This window comes from Taeniopygia guttata, chromosome 1A (genome assembly GCF_048771995.1).
Source record: "Taeniopygia guttata chromosome 1A, bTaeGut7.mat, whole genome shotgun sequence".
NCBI classification, from domain to species: domain Eukaryota; kingdom Metazoa; phylum Chordata; class Aves; order Passeriformes; family Estrildidae; genus Taeniopygia; species Taeniopygia guttata.
The window spans coordinates 18,346,406-18,364,197 of record NC_133025.1 but is presented as its reverse complement, the minus strand read 5'-3'; the positions used below and the strand labels follow the sequence as shown (position 1 = coordinate 18,364,197).

General features: G+C 36.7%; 1 long non-coding RNA gene across 1 annotated transcript in view; it reads left to right on the top strand.

The window, feature by feature from the left end:
• LOC121468086 (uncharacterized) overlaps window positions 1-17,561 on the top strand; it is a 58,653-nt gene extending 41,092 nt beyond the window's left edge. The window contains exons 4-6 of the long non-coding RNA XR_005978044.2: window positions 10,001-10,129; window positions 10,507-10,690; window positions 15,301-17,561. This is a non-coding gene — a long non-coding RNA (uncharacterized lncRNA). The remainder of the gene's footprint in view (window positions 1-10,000; window positions 10,130-10,506; window positions 10,691-15,300) is intronic.
• Window positions 17,562-17,792: the final 231 nt, after the last annotated feature.

Genomic DNA, 17,792 nt, shown 5'->3' with positions numbered 1-17,792 from the left:
CTAGTGAAACTTTTGTAGGAAATGAATTTGAAAAAAAAAAAAAAGAACTATAAATAATTCACTAAAAAGTCTTTAAAAATTCATTATCACATATTGGTGAAACTGTTTAACATTACTTGTCTTTCTGCTATGCTGCCTGAACTTATCCAGATTCAGGCACCTGAACAAGATGCTGGTCTGACTAGTCAGTACAGACAGCTTTGCCCCTTGGAAGTGATTTGGGTCACCCAAGATCTGAGCTGCAATCATAGGTTGCCTCTCACTCTGAACTGAACGTGTTGAGAGCCCACAGCATCTAAGCCTCACAGTGAGAGGGTTCAAACAGAGCCATGGAGTGCATTGTGCTGGATTAAAGCAACACCTGAGCAGCTGTGAGCACTCAGTTGTCTACTATTTTACTCCTTGGCTAACTAGTGCAGTTTTGTGATAGCTATCAAAAATGAAGCAACAGAAAATGTTAGCATTTGGAGGCTCTTTTATAAGGAGGATCTATCCTCTGAGCTGATCTGGTTGTCTAGAATAAATATTCTTTAAAAGGAGTCTGGATCAAAATCTTAGAAAGGTAACCAGGCCAAAGGTGACTTTGGCTTATACTGCTTTTTCATGTGATCAGGCAATCTTTCATGTATTCATAATACAACAAAAATGTGTACACACATTCTGAAGTTCAGAAAAAGGGAAAAGGTAAAAATTATGGAATTGATTTGGGGGACAAAATAAAAATTAAGCAAACAGAGAAAATTTTTGAATGGCTAACAGAAACATGGTGTCTCAAGTGCTTCCTCTGCTTTTAATACTCACTAGAAAAGGCATACCACAGAACACAAGAATCATAAGAACTTAGAAGAGCAGATTGAGAGAATATTATACATATCTATATGATTTTGCTTAATTAGGCATCCTCTTTCACTGTCACGGTCAGAGAGAGGACACTGGTTTAGTTGCCTTTTCTTCTGATTTGACATTTGTTTCTTTAAAACAATTACTTTTAAAGCAATCAACACTCAAATGGAATTTAAGTTGAAAAAATATTACAAGACTACATCAAGGTCGACTCCCATTTCACTAAAAGGATTTTCTTCAATTATCTAATGCAACTTTAGATATATTATGCTGATCAATGTAGTTGTTCATTGGCTAAATTATCTCCTTTGTTGAAGTGTAAAGTTCATAAGGAAAGATGATTAATTCATGTATGTATTGTTTATGCTATTTTTACTAAAGAAAGTATTCCAATTATCATTTAAATAATGGTATTTGACTTTAAAATTGACCAAATATGCAAATATTATTCTACTGCTGTTCTGAGCTGAGCCATTACACTTCAAAATCAAAAAAGGGTGGGCCAGTTCTGTTTCAATTTATAGCTGTGTGATGACAGAGCTGATTTCCTTGTGCAAGGAAAATTACTTTGTGTTTACCCCAGTGCAACAGATAATCAGATGTGAGCTATTGGAATAAATATCTCTGGGAAACTTTGACATGTTATCTTTGAAAATATGATATTCACTTACTGTTAGGAATGAATGATTTAAATTACAAACTTGGGGCATTATTTTCCTTGGGCCGTTACACTTTCAGGACATAAACCTCGCTTTGAGAGAATTGCCAGCTATCTCAATTTTCATTAATGAGAGGAACTTCAATCTAGAAATCCATGCAAAGCATTACAGATAAGCCAGTAAATAGAGAAAATGCGCTTTCATGCAGCAGCCATTAAAAGAAAACTCTGCTCCTGATGAGAAAACTTAAACCTCCCCAAATCAAAGCAACCCCCACCTCACAGGAAAAGTCCTGAGGTCAGCAATTCAATACTTTGTTTTTCTTGATCTGTATGGCCACATATTAATAATGTCTGGGGGTGGGGGCATGTTAACTATGAAGGAATTTGGGATGTTTTCATTATTGCTGGGCAAATAACTCTTGAAAAGTAAGCATCTCTTTTATGCATAGATCAAGTGAACTTGGCAGCAGCAGTGTCATTGATGCTAACAGTGTGTGACAGGAAACAAACCCATGTGACTGCTGTGTTTTGTAAGTCGAGCTCTTGTGTAAGATTCCGGTACATTCTTTTCCAGCTATTCTCTCAGAAATTTGAACTTTTAATTAAAAGGCAACATTGAAGCATGTCCAGCACTGACAGTCTAAATGCTGTTTCTTCTCCACATTAACATGCAAACCAGCTTCAGTCAGCATGCAAGGAGATACTGTATAATTAACTTCATCGTCCATGATGAACAAATATGTGTTTTGGGGAGGGAGAGGATGTACCAGTGTTTTCCAGTCAAATGATCAGGATTTTCAACTCCTAGTAGACATGTCATTTTCTCATAGAAGGTCTAATGACTATTTTATTTTATCAGTTGGAACAAAATACATATATCAAATTCAGGTTGTTTGTAAGAATATATGAGCTATTAGAAAAGAAAATTTATTCACTTAAAAATATTTTAAATGTAGCACATTTTTTAAAGTAAATAAAATTGTAGCCAATATCAAAATACAAATACATAGCCAGATACTGATCTCTGGAAAGATGAGCTATAGTATGTTTCATTTAATATGCACCATCATTTAAATCCCTAGAATCCAGGTCAGTAATAAGCACAGAGCTTTGTAATGCACATGTATTAAACATCTTCAATAATATGCAATACAGATTTTTTGTAGTACAAACATAGGGACTGACATGACATGACACAATAAGTTTACTACATCGACTGCTGAGTTCAGTGTTGTTGAATTCTGAAATTAATTTTGAGTGATAAAATAAAAACATATTAGCTGGTATGAAGCAGAGAGTGAAAAAACTAAAAAATATTTTTTATTATGAAGCTTAATATTACTTTTTTCCTGTGGTTTGGGGGTGTATTTTATATGCTACTCAAATAGTGAAACACTTACTTGACAAAAAAAAACCAAAGCAAAAATATCCCTATAATTTCAATTTATGAATTAAACATCCTGTAATGGCAGTAGAAGACTATAGGATTAGATTTCCAGGTTCACAATATCCACATTTTTCATTTCCATGGAACTAAACTGGCATGAAAACAGAATCTCTTCCTTCTCAGATTATTGAGTAATGTTACAGAATCAAATTTTTATAGTGCATTCTATAAGAAACAACATGAGAAAACAAATCCAATATTTTTATAGTTCAATCCTCAAGAAATAAAAAATCATTTAAATATGATGTTTTCACCCTCAAAGACAACTACCAGTCTTTTAGAAATCAGTCTAGGCACACATAATTTAATATATCAAGAAAGCAGTACCTCAAAGATATCAGCATAGCCATTGAAGATTTCTGGATCATCCACAGCTCATTCAGAAGACGACCTTCTGACAGTGTTTGCAGATAGCTTAATAGAAACAATCTAAAAGAGAGTATTTGTCAGGAAGATCATGGGCAGGTACAAAATTATCTATCTGTTTATATGTCTCCATATCTAAATCATCAGCCAAACACTTCTTGTTAGCTGTTCCCTCATGGACATAAAATTCATACTCATTAGATATTTCTTCGCCATCTAGATTTGCTCAAATGATGGTTTCCTGTCAAAAAGAAACTTGTTTTTTTTCTAGTTTAGTTCAGCCTGGTTCAGAGCAAGATGATGGATCTATGCCTTACTGTTCTTTTTGAGTTTTACCATTTAACATAATTTCTTCCTCCAGCTGTCCCAAAGGTTTCTGAAACCTCAGCTCTAGGCACTGCAGGTGAGGGCAAAGAAATCTTTGACTGTCTCCTAACTGAGTCTAATCAGAAGAAGCTTATATCTGAAAAGCTTAGCAGCTTGGTAAGTGCTGTTAAATGCTCTTTCAGATGTCTAATACATTCTCTACCCTTTGGGATCTTGACCAGCAAAGTGGAACAGGTGGTGTTCATTACTGACAGGATATTTTCAGACAATTTAGAGATACACTGAATTGATTTTAAACCTGTTCTCTCTTTACACCTAATGAGAAATAGTATATTTTCTGATAATCACACATTTAATTTGTGAGTAACTCAATATTTGCCTGATAAATGTTTAAATGAAATGCATATTTACAGCATTTCTTGACACTTATTGCAAAATCAATTAAAATATTAAAAAGTAGCATTTTTTATCATATCAGTTTTAGAGGACCTAATTTACAGAGGATATCTACAGGACCCTGTATAAGCAGTGACTGCCCAATTGCCCAAAAGTTATTTTACATTAGACTTCACAAAGATTCAGGTATGTCAAAAAAGAAAATGTTCTAGAACACACATTTTTCTTCTCACAAAATCCATATTAGTTTGTTTCAACATAATTGTGAATTATTCTCATAAGTAACCACTACAACTGGTGTTTTTGCCGCTGGAGTTATTCAAACTGATTCAATGAATGCAGGAAAACATGAGTTCTCCTATTCCAGTCCAAAGGCTTTGCTTACACTGAGACCCCTGAGATGCTTGTGCATGGCACAGGATCAGGCACAGGGTGCCTGACTTATTCTCCATTTGTAAAGTGAGTGAAAGGTTTGAAATTCGGTAGATGCATTCCTGCTGTGTTTCTGAAGATACTCAGCTATTTCTGTTTTAATTTTGAAGTTACCACTTTCATTTACCTCCATAGCACATATAACACCTGTTAAAACTGAAGCTCAGAGTCTGTAAAATTTTGTTTTCACAGCGTTAGTAAGATGTGAGACAGAGCTGGTTTTCCCATATTGTGGAGAAAAAATGGCATGTGCACATGTCTACGCTGCAGCTCCCAGAGCAGCAGGCAGACACAAGTGAGGAACTCTGTCAGAAGCCATCTCACAGGAGCCCTGTTCCCCACCTCACCATAGCCACACTCTGTGCTGGGAGGCCACAGGGTTGACTCTGTCAAGGAGTTAATTCAGATTCAAATTAACCACTTTTATAGCAAGTTACTTTTACCCTGATGACTTTCTTGCTCCAGTTCACTGTAGAGTTGCACAAACTCTTATGTAACTGAAAGGGAAGAAAGTGCTTGTGGGCAGGAGGGAAAGGAGCTGTGATCAGTGAGCTGCCAGATACAACCTGCACCAGAGGAGCTTTATGTCCACTCACGGTGTTGGTGAAAGTACAGCAGAGGCTCATCCTTAACTTACTCTGTGTCTGACTTCCCCTGAAATTAGTGCTCTGGATTTGGACCTATCTGACTTTTCAAAGGTCATGTAAAATGTTTCTAATACTGCACAAAATTAACATAATTATGCTGGCTAGGATAGGTTAAAGAAGCTATTTCAATCCTGAGGGCCAAGGAAGCTTTACATATATCTTTGGTGATCCACATCTTTACTCAATAATAACACCAAAAAAAAAAAAAAAAAAAAAACCTTCAGGCTGCATAGAATAGGAATAATCCCTTTGAGATTTTTTTTTTGTTAATATAATATAGAATTATCACTGAAAAATTCCAAGTGTTAAGCAGAAGACAAAGATGCACTAAATTTTTATTTTCTTTCTAATTCTACTGCTGAATTAGCCAGTGAATTATTCTTCCAAGTCAGGCCTACATTTTGAATCTTTGCAAGCACAACTATGCCTACTAGGAGCAAAGATATCTCAGGGCTTTATGTTTATCAACATAAATATGCAAAAACCCTCCAAACACTAAATCTAACAGGTCCCATTTAACAAGAAAAAAGGTGGGTATTGGTTTTTTTTTGTTGGTTTTGTTTTTTGTTTTTTTTTTTTTCTGTGGCACTTATTCTCAGAGTGGTATTGGCAGAGGAGTTCCTTCTCTTGTATAAACTGTTTCTGCACTGGAAGGAGGAGGGATAGCATTAGCTCCAGCAGTGCAGCTATCTCTTTTGAGCACAGATAAACCTTAAGGACACAAGATACTAGCAGGACGGCCAGATTAAAATACTCTCTTGGTCAGGTATCTGCGGAAAAACAAAACTCGCAACTGCTCTCTGGCACATTGTGCAAACAGCAAAAATTTAAAACTGGCCCAAGCTGCCCAAAATTATTCCTTCCTAGTGCCTATTCACAGTGAGAGTCTATGAAGAAGGATGCAGAAGTCAGTTTAGCTTCTTTAGCTGAATCCCTTTTCTGTGTAACTTGAGCTGTCCTGCTTTCTTTGTAGTACAGCACACACTGCTGATGTTGAGGGTCCTGCATGGCAGAAGCAGGATGGCAGAACACTTTACAAAGAAATACAGCCCAGCTATCTTCTTTTGGTGCTGCATGTCAAGCCAGTCTTTCAGTCCACTTGCTTCATGGTAAAGTTTTCCTTTTTTCTAAGAAAAGAAAGAGAACCTCTTGAACTAAGGACTTACGTGCCACATGCAGATGAGAAACCAGCTTCATCCATTCAGATGTAGCATGTCTGTCCTGTGTCTGAAGGAGTCCATTACAGCCAAACAAGATCTGGGATAGTCTCAAACTACTGACAGAAACTGCACTGATTCTCTTGAGTTAATCATGTCAGATGCAGTCAAGCTAATTAGCAAACAATGTTCTTGTTCTGTGATCATCTATGTTTTATATCATTTCCTATTTCCACTTGCTGCTGGGAAAATATTAGTAAGCTTAACATTGAAGATTAATTGTATTTCTCATAGAGCCTTTTTTAGATTAAAATACATGTGACAAATCTTTTTTAAGGACTTGTCAGTTACGTTCCTTATCCATTCAGCATCCTTAACATCAAATGCATCAGATACACTCAGCCAGGGCTGTGCTTAGCATGGTATGAAGACAGAAATGAAGAGTAAGTAGGGAAAAAATTTTCATATCATGTTTTGATATTTAAAAGTACAGAGACACATCTTGTCTCCACAAGAATCAACAGTAGTTTCAGGAAGGACAAGTTTAGACTCAAAGACTCTGATAATAAGAGACATCTCTGTTGATGATATTTTTGTATGAATGAAATTATTTTTTGTAAGGAAAACTTCCCTGAAGTAGATGCCCTGCCACATGCCCATGTACTGATTTTGTATCACTTAGAACTTGTGAATGCTTTCAATGGCTATTGCTTCTGGACAAAAGTACCAGGTCACAAGGAATAAATTCTGTTTGCTACTACTCACAATGATTCAAGGACATTTTATGTTCCTCTGTAGGCAATTATACTTATCATATCATTTATTTTATTGGGGAAAGCTACATTTTTTTCCAGATTCTTTGTGTCTCATTTAAAGGAGGTAGATTCTTATATCTCATTTAAAGGAGGTAGAAATTAATTCTTCTTTTAAATACATGTGAAAAATAAATTCCAAACAACTTAAATGTTATTTCTTTATTCATACCTCCGGAATGATTAAACGGGGTACAATCATTGACAAAAAAAAAAAAAAAAAAAAAAGAAATCCCAAAAGAGCAGGTCTTTTAATTTACTTTTTTCCCCCCTGTACTCTCTAATTAGAGGTATATTCCACATTATCAACTGTGCTTTTAAAATAAAAAGCATTATTGATGCCAGCTCTAGAGTTTGTTGGAGTTTTTAGCTATGGCATCTAAAAAAACTGTAAGAGCAGTTTACCTTGTATAATAATATTTCTACAGAAGCCACCTGTATTCTTCATTATCAGCAAATGCCAGCCACTTTGTCCTCTGCCATCCTTGGCACTGCTGCCTGCACCTAGTGCTGGACAGTCTGCACAGATATGTGCATACAGAAAAGGGACTTAGGCAGAAGTGGGGTTTAGTGGGACTGTGCCTGCAGTGTTGTGTAGGAAATACTGCAGTGAGGGCAGAACTAAGGAGCTGCATGGTGGCAGAGTCTGGCAGCAACCAGTGACCCGAGATCCAGCCCTCCCACCCGTATCGGGGGCAGAGGGGCAGCTCCAGCTCTCCCACCGTATCGGGGGCAGAGGGGCAAAGATTAATGGGGATTAATGGGGTATTTCAGGGTATTTTTTTAGCTTGATTCCATACTCATTTTAACATTAGTCTCTGACTCCTTCACATGAACATTGCTTCAGATGAAGTCAGGCAGAGTTTGAGGTATATGCTGACTCTGTTGCTTTTGATGACTGAATGCACCTTCGGCATGTATTTATAGAAATCCCTGTGGAGGGGGCTGGATAAGCCACAAGGGCCAGTCCTCAGGACAGGAGCATCTGAACTGTGTCCTTCACAAGAAGCATCTTTTGAACCTGTTTTAAAAGTCCCAGACTCTCCATCTCTCCCATCCTGCCCAATGATCAATTCCTGTGTCTCTTGACCCTTTCATTAAAGCTTCTTCCCTGGGATTTCCATACTTTGAAATGCAAGACACCATTCCTTGTCCTGTAATGGATACCTCAGGGACCACAAAGGTCCACTTTGCAGCAAATGAAATGGAAAACCCTTTTCACATTCCATTTGCTGTGTTCTGTGCAATAAACAGTGCAAAATCTTCTACCATTTATTGTGGCTTTAGGTAACTTTTCCTCAATTATTTTCCATTGTTTCAGAGCCATTACACTGAAACCTGTGTGCAATAACCCAGCTGAAATTTTACAAATGTTCATTGGTATAGAAAGATTATTTTATGTGACTTGATGATCACCTAACCTAGAACGTTTCACCTTTTTGTCAAAGTAGTGAAACACTGCCTTAAGATCTCATTGAATCGCCTGTATCTCCAGATTCTTTCTCTGTGAACTGATACCTCTACCTTTATTCATTCAGATAATTCTTTTTCATCCCAATGTGTGGCACTTTACCTCTTTCCATAGAATGTAATCTTACAACCTGGATTTACAGCTACTCAGCAGTTCAGGTTTCTAGATTTTCAGAAATATGGGAAAAGGTTCTTAATATCCCAAGGCAAAGGTGATCTGTACATGAGTCCAGTGCTTCTACACTTTTTTATTCCTGATGTGATCACCCAAATCCCTTGGACACATCAGTACTCCCCAAAAATGCCAAACAGAAAGTCTGTCACAGATGGGACTCCCAGTGCTATATCTACCTGGCCAGATCTGTAAGAATAAAGAACTACCTGATCATTGAAAACCAGCTTCAGACTATAATGGAATTGATACATGTACATACAAACCATTGGTATTTAAACCTGATTTACACTTTTTCTTTGCAAATAAGCATGCCCCTCACTATGACTCATATATTTATAGGGTACTGAAAATACTGTATGAAATTTAAAAAAATAACAAATTCTATCTAATTAGTTACATTAAAAAGTAGAAATACAAGTTTGGATTCAGGAAAAGAATAAAAATTAAGTAATGTCAATCAGTTTCAACTTACTGATCTCAGATCATGTTCTTTACTACTTATGGAGTTACAGGTAAATTCAATTTTTAGATGGGATTTGAGTGGATTTGTGAAATGCCTGGAATTAGGTTGTCCTCTGTTCACTAGGAGAGTGAAGGAATAAACAGCAGTCATTCATTAAAATGAAGCAATTTCATTAAAATGAAAACAAGTCAACAAAATATTTAATAGAGGGACTGTAACATCAATTCCTGTGATTTTCACGTACCTGTATATTAATATGTCTGTACCAATGAGAGTGTGTTGTTAGACATCTGTGGATTGCATAAATATCATGGCTCTGATTTGTGATATTTCCTTTCTATATTCAAAAATGCTTGGCTCCACACAAGAACTGTGCTATACAAGATACAGCCACAAATGGTGAGAATGTTCTCACTCAGTAGCAGCTATTTATAATTTCACTGTGCAAGCTTATCTAGCTTGTGTAGCAAACCATGGAAACATATATGGAAAGCTTTGGCTGGAATGAATCTTTTCCCATCATGCTTGGAGGAGATGTGATCAATTAGCTTAAAAGAGATTATTAACTATTAGAAGGTCAAAGCTAAGTGAATTAAAACCTGTGATGTTTATAACAGACAGGGAAGCAGACTTAAGATGGGTACAATTAAAGGTACAGTTTTGGATTCCTGCACAAGAATTTAAATATACTCTACATACAAATCCAAGAAAGTAGTTGAGATGGTGATCCAGCAGCACAAATACATGTGGACTGTATATATTGCTGCTCAGCAGAACAACTTATCCTTGCCTTTTTCTTGATAGATTTCTCAGCCCTGCATTACTCTGTCATCACAAGAGCTTTTCTGTCAGCATATGAGCTTTTCTCTACATGTCAGTGACAAAAATGTTGGCCTCATTTACACTGCAGAAGAACCACACTTCAGTGCACAGGTGAGAAATAGATCTATTGTCATGCTGCTTTATTGTGTGGCAATTCATTTTATGGATTTGCTGACGTGATATGCCTGCTGCATACCCGAGAAGGGTAATGTTTTCTGGAGATATTTCAGATGTAGCAAATCAGTGCATTGCCTTTGATTTAACAGAACTGTACTGGTTAATGCAAGAGAGGGTTTGATTATCAGGACTCCTGGGTAGAAAGGTAAGACCGTGTGGTCATTCTGTGGTTACTATCTGTGGTTCAATATCAGCTAAATACCTGCATAAGTAAAAACAATTTCAAGAAAAATTCTCCCTCTTTTTCTTTCTTTTTTTTTTACAAATTTATGTGTATGGATTAGACCCACAACTTCTCATCTGTTTTGCAGCTGAAGTGAAAATGAGTAGAAAGAAAGAAACAAAAAAAAAAAAAAAAAAAAAAAAAAACAAAAAAAAAAAACAAAAAAACAAAAACCAAAAAAAAAAAAGCAGCGCAAGATGAAGATAAAAATGAAATCAGAAAGCCTGGCCCTGTTGGAGACTGTGTTCAAACAGCTCTTGTGCAAGCCCCAGGTAAGAGAGATTGTTTTAGCAAGGTAATTTTTAAAAAATGTTGTTAGTATTTATAACCATTCAGTGTATCTCTTTTAAGAAAAACACAACACTAGACAACAACAAAAAAAGCAAGCAAACAAACAAAAAAGTTAACCTGCAATAAAGGAAAAATTAAAAAGTGTATTTAAGATAAAATATAAAACCAGCAGAAAAGAGACAGTCGTTTGAAAGAAGAGGACTTGGGAGAAAGCATGTGGAAATGTGAGGAAAAGCTACAGCACAAAAGCTACAGCAGTACAAAGGTGAACTAAGAAGCCTGGTGAGCAGCTGGGAGAGAGCAGAACCAGGAAATGTGCCAGTGAGTAGAAAAGATTAGTTTACTGTCTCTGATGCTAAGAAAAGGACAGAATCAAAAGGATGACTCAAACCATGCAAGAAAGCAGATCCAGGAATTTTCAGGTCCTAGATATTCAGCTGGATACCATTTAATCAAATATATTTGAATAAACCAAATGTTCTTTTCAGTCTAACCATTTCAAACTCTAATTTCATGTAAGTTATTTTTGCTCAGAAAGTGACTCATTTATGGAACCAACTTTCAAGATTCATGGGTCCAATTTTGAGCAAGAACTGTCATGTGGAGAAGAGGTGAGGAACCACACACCTCCCTCTTCCCAGGCTGTTCTTGGCTCATTCACTTCTCTGAGCACCGAATTCATTCACAAATTGGGAACATCTCCTGCTGTTACTTTCTAGCACATTTGGTAAAGTGCTGAATCCCAGATTAGTAGTGTGGTGTTGCTAGGTTTTGATAAATGTTCCTATAAATTTACTGCAATATTCCCTGCTTAGTTCAGAAAGGCTGCTCCTGTCAAAGACAGAAGTAAGCTTGAAATTAAATATTTTTAAGAAAATATTTTAAGATATAATTTTCTTCATACACAGCTACAACGAGACTCAGCTCTGTTTACAGAAGGATAGCATTAGCCTTTACATGCAGTTAATATGTAGGCTTTTAGTTAACCTAACAATATTTGGCTGTATGGCTGATGCATTAACATGTGCGTAAGTGAGCACTTGTCCATAAGGAATTTGTCAGACTGTCACCAAAGACTAAGGCAGACAGGCTCTGGGTAAAAACACCTGGGGATCACAGCAATCACTCTGAAGGGAATTAAAGCAATAGATTAATTGACCATAAGAACAATACTCCTTGTTCATGAATCTGGATTTCCCTTGGCTGCCAGAATTGTAGAGGAAAGTGGAAAACATTCTTGACCTTCTCTGTCAAATAAAATGCTTCTCCCTTTTTCTTTGTCTGATTTGCAGAAAAGTGGAGGGCTTTTTTGTTGTTTTTTTTTTCTTCCCCTTTGGTGATTTTTTTAAAGTGATTTACAGAGTCTAAGAATTACAAAGAAAAAGGTTCCAATAAAATAGTACACAGGTTCTCATTTATTCCACTATGTCCTGAACCATAAAGAGAATGTTTCAAAAGTTGTCAGCTTGTATCCTTGTAGTCTACCACATTTCCTGACTTCAAAGCCTGTGGTTCCCCAGTTAGCCCGTGAATGCAGCAGAAGTGCTTGAAGTAAAACTGCACGGATCTTTGGGAAAACAGTACTGTCTGGAGAGGAGTGATAGGTGCTCAAATCTCTGCTCTGCCTGTAACTCTCTGTGCAGTCCTTGGCAAGACAACTTGTCTGGCTTCCATTTCTCTATCTGAAAAATATCCCTTCACAGGAAATTCTGGTGCTTTCATTAATTAACCCCTAATTAAAAGAATACTTAAACAAGTGTTCAGTTAGACCTTTTTCTAAAGAGCAGTTTAAACATGTGCTTAATTGACGTCCTGGATTAGAGTTTACCACTTACAAAATGCTTCATATCCACAGACAAAAGATGGTACATAAGAGTTATACAGATAAGGTTTATTTATACACTGTTCAGTAGAAGAATAAAGTGATCATTTGACAGGGCAGTTAGCTTACTTACCTTTTTACTGATAGCACTTGCTGGCTTTTTCTATGTGCATTATTTCTGGATTAATTATTTTGGTGGACAGAGTTTGAATAAAACACAGGCACAACAGGGCTAAGCTAAGAGTGAACTGTCTGACCTATGAAATATTTTGCCATGAAAAAAAGATTCCATTTCTATATCACTAGGAAACTAAAACATTTCAAAGCATTTCAACAGGTCTATAGTCAGGGCATTTCTCTGGGGTGCAAGAGATAAACATTCAAGCCTGTGTTTTCTCACTCTCCTGCTGACTGGACAGGTAGCCACAAGCACAATTCTGGAGTGGATCTTCCCTGTCTGCCAAGAAACTCTGCGGTCCTCTTCCCTCTCTCCACTTTTTGTCCAAAACTTTATTTTCCTCTGATATGATTGGATTTGGGGAACTCTGTATATTCTGACCAAATCAGATTTCCATAACAGATCTGTTCCCTCAGATGACTGGGTCTCCACAGGTCTCACTCATCTCTGGTGGGGTTACTGCTCCCACCTTAACCTGCTCTATGTTTAAACTGCTTCTGTGACTATAACATCAAACATTTCTCTCAGGAGGAGAGATAATCACAAATTCAAATGTTAAAGCCTTTCTATTTGTTTTGGCTCCCCATTTCTGTCTCATAAAGAAGTGCAGGAGGAGGGGAGGAAAAAAATATAATATTGGTGTTTATGGTGGCAAATATTCTATTTCAGAAGGATCAGTATCATCAGCAAAGGCAGGTGAGATCTGCCACTGCCAAACAATAAAACCCTGGTGGGCAGGTAGGTATTATACCAAGTTGGATTAATCTGGCACACAAAGACTTCCAAATATTTATTGAACATTTATACATAATTTATTTTCTTCCAGTTGCAATACATGGACAAATAAAATACTGGAAGTGTTTTGAAACATCAAAATGAAGACTACCCACTCAGAAATAGTTCTAATTAGTGGAAGAGCCCATCCGCACAACAATAGATGTTAATAGATGTTACTGTGAAAGCACCACCCTTTGTCTCTGCCCTCTATGCCAAAACTACTCTATGGAGAATCATTTCCATCTCCTCACCCATCCACGAGATACAAGCCCAATGCATTGCCACCACCCTGAGGAACTCCTGAGCTCCAGGGGATACTAGAAGTCTCAACCATACTGGCAGTGGGACTCTTTGGAGATCTCACCTATGAATACCCCAGGTGGCACATGTGTGGATGGTAGAAAGATGCTCCATTTCAGTATAGGCACAGCAGGACTGGGAATATCAGCCCTGACAGGCACTAGCAAACTCTCCTGGTAGCTGCTGTATCTGACCAACCGCAGTGAAATGGACTAATGGGTAATCATCTCCATCCTCTGACCCACCAAATGATGAGGTACTCTATAGTAGGGAAAATCTTAAATATGTTACACACTGGGTGTGGAAATCTGGCTGCACCTTCCTTGGTCAAGAGAGGAACCTCCACAGCAAGAAGTAAAATCAATTTATGCAGGCCACTTCAACTTCAGTGAGATCTTCATACACTGAAAAGTCATTTTAAGTGATATACAAATAATAAAAGCATTTTGGGTACAAATTTGAAAAAAAACCCATATATATAAATATGCATACATATATATGAGTGTGTGTGTGTGCCAATTGAGAGAAGAATGGGGCATCATTGTTGTGATTTTTACTTTTTAGTTAAGTAAATCTCTTTATATATATATATATATATATATATATACATTGTAACTTAAACTATCTTATTAAAGACATTATTCCGATGCATTTTTCCTTTCTGAATTATTAGTAAGTATACAAAAACTAATCAGGGAATCAAATTGTTAATTTCTTCCTGAAAAAGTAAAACCCCAAGACTAAGAAAGGAAAATATTAAGCAAACATCATATAATGCTTGGATCCTAGTGCATCCTAGTGCATTTCTTTATTATCTGTGTTTTCTTTAGTTACTCTACTATTTGCTTTTAATATAGTACAAACAAGTTAGTGGAGGAGAGGTAATATACCATTGAATATTATTCAGAGATTTCTTGGAATTTGAAATATACATGTCAGATTTACTTTACTAATCCCAGTAAAAGGTGGGTTTTTTTGGGGGGTGGGGGGAGAAGGAAAGAATATTCTCTTATATAAGAGAATACAATAGGATATAAAAGACACTAGTCAGACATTCCAGAAAATATTTTAGTGGTGTAATTAATGGTTTTTCCATTAAGGAAAAATAACATCACTAGGCTTCATCCCTATGTATTTCTGCTAAGTTGCTTGTGCTTGTTCAGCAGAAACAGTTTAAAAGAGTTCAGTTCAGCACCTATTTGACTAGACCCATATCCATGTAAACTGTATGACTGTCATTTAAATGGGTGCCTTTTTGGTTAAACGAACAGTGCACTAGTTGTTAGCTGAGGATGGAAACATATCTTACCAATATTTAATTATAGCTTTGGAAAGGTTTTTTTCTTTCGCAAATCAGAACTCTTTTGACATAGTGTGATCTTTTGGGTGCTGTTAGTATGTAATATAGATAAGGGTTTCAGATAACTGCTCATAATTAGAAGACGAGTACATGGTTCACATACTGTTAATTAAACTTGTTAATAACTCTCAAAGCTTTTTTATGTAATTGGCAGCTACCTGGGAACTCAGCACATGATAGTTTGCACCTGTAACTGTGATGCAGATGACACATGATTCAGAAGACCATCTGGTGCAGGAAAATCTGCTTTTCCCCAACACAGAATAAGGAGCACTGGGAAAACAATGTCCCAGCCTTGAAAGGAGATTCTACATCTCTTTTTATTCTCCCTTTTCTAAACAAGAAGATTTTCCTTAGAAAGCAAGTACTAAGGAAGTTTTTACTAGCACACTAGCAACACATAAAAACACAGATGAACAAGTAATACAAGAATTGTGAAATGATGCAGCATCACAGGACTGTCTACAGAATTGCAAACTAGAGAAAGCAAACTTGAGAAGACCAGAAACTATTAATTAACTGATAAATTTTAATCGTAAGTAAAACAGTTATTTTCAGTAATATTCAGTGGTTTATTGCACAAAACCCAATTTGAGATAATTAGCAATGATCAATCTTTCCTTTATTATACTCCAGATTTGACTGTATCAGGAATTCAGGGTGTGTAAGGCAAACTCAACTGAAGAAACATAAGGTGATAAAAATCAGATAAATTAAATCTGTTTTGTTTAAGGCAGATATTTATAGTGTACTTTCATACATAATCAATCAGCTCATGGAGAACATATGTGAACATCTGAGTACTGAATAACGCATAAGTGGGAAAACAATAAAGAAAAAGATAACAAATGCCAGCTCCTAATACTTACGTGAAAGTCTACTGTATCTTATTAAGTAGTAAGTAGCAATGAAAATAGTCCATAATCTCACTTTGTACAGTGAAGATAGAACAAAAAAATTGCCCACTAAATCTGAATGGTCCTACAACACTCTCCTCCGCAAAGAAACAAAGTTGAGCCTTAGAAAAGACCAGTTAAGAGTGGCAACTAGGCCAGTAATTAAGTGAAAAAAAAAAGTAACAGAGAACAAATATGAGAGAAGATAAGCGAAATACAGAGCTACTAGGTAAAGGAGCATATTTCTTTCTTCCTTCTGTTTCTTATGTGAGCAAGACACTACCTAACACTCACTCACTCCAGATTGCAGTCAGGTGTTTATTCAGAGAGTCCTAAATCTTTGCCCTATATCTGAATTTACTTTTAATGCCTTTGGTGGACATTAATATTGCGCTGCTTTCATCTAGACATACACTTTGAAAATGGCTGAGCCAGACAAATGCTTCCCTTTGTGAATACATTAGCATCTATGTCTGGGAAAGCAGACAGTCACTACCATGTTTTTTCCATAAAAGCAAAGCCTGCATTTCGTTACCTTTGGAGGAGGTCTACTCAGCATATATGTTACACCATCTCAGGAAACAATAAAATGTTAATTTGCCCATTGGAGTCTCATTTAATCAAGTGATTAAGTGATATTTTTTTCCCATTGCCTGGATTTCAAATTTTCTTCTCTTTCTCTAGCTTTAGGCATTGCTTAGCCCTTTTATTGTTTCTCCTAATGGCTTATTTTCTTCTGGTAGATATTTCATCACTCCCCTCAGTACAGCTGTGTTAGTATATCTGTGGAGATATATGGAAAGCTGTACTGGATTTCTAAAACATTCTGTCTGGATTTTTGGAGATAGTGTCTTTTATCTACTGACAGGAATGAAGGACATGTAAAAAAGCACTAACATGCAACATGATTTCAACAGAAATTAAGTACTCAACAACTTTCAAAAATGTCAGAAATCACAGATCACTGAAAGATTTCTGATGCTAAATGTTCTTTACCTGACCAAGTCACTGGAAAAGTGTTTCATTCCAATGAAGGAAGCAGAGATTATTAACTGTGGTTCTTCAAGCCAATTGCTGGGAGATGGCAACCTCAACCCCGCCTCTCTCTGGTCAGTATTCATATTTGGAGGAGAGCTCTCACACTATTGCACTGCTGCTATTATGCTTTCCTGTCCACCTGAAAACCTCCTGGCCATCCCATCCCTGCAGTTCTGACCATTGGCTGAATCTTATTTGGCAACAGAATGTCAATTGGCAGACTATACACACTAACAATAAATATTTCAATGCATACTAAACCCCACTACAAATTCAAAAGATAATACAAAACGCTATGTTTTGCTACAACATAGTATCTGAGAAGAAAGACAAGACCAAGGAAATGGAAAACAGCTACTTGTGTATCCTCAGCTGAGGTAAATCACCACTGCTTTCTTGGCGCAAACCGAGTTACAACAATTTATAACAGGAATTTGACCCCTGCATTGAATAAAATTACTAAGACATTTGTATTTCCTGATTACAGAAAATGAGGAGCAAAGTAACTGTGCAAAAGACCTGAAAACTGCATCCACCTGTATGTAATTGACCTTACAATAAAATTGGCCATGGCCCATTGCTACAGGGAAAGAAAGAGTTCAGCATCTTCAGGCAGCCAGCCAGCCAGATACCCAGCTGTACATGCTTGAGGAAATCCTTTCTGACCAGCAGACTATTGATTCTGAAAAAGGCTACTTTCAATCATAGATCT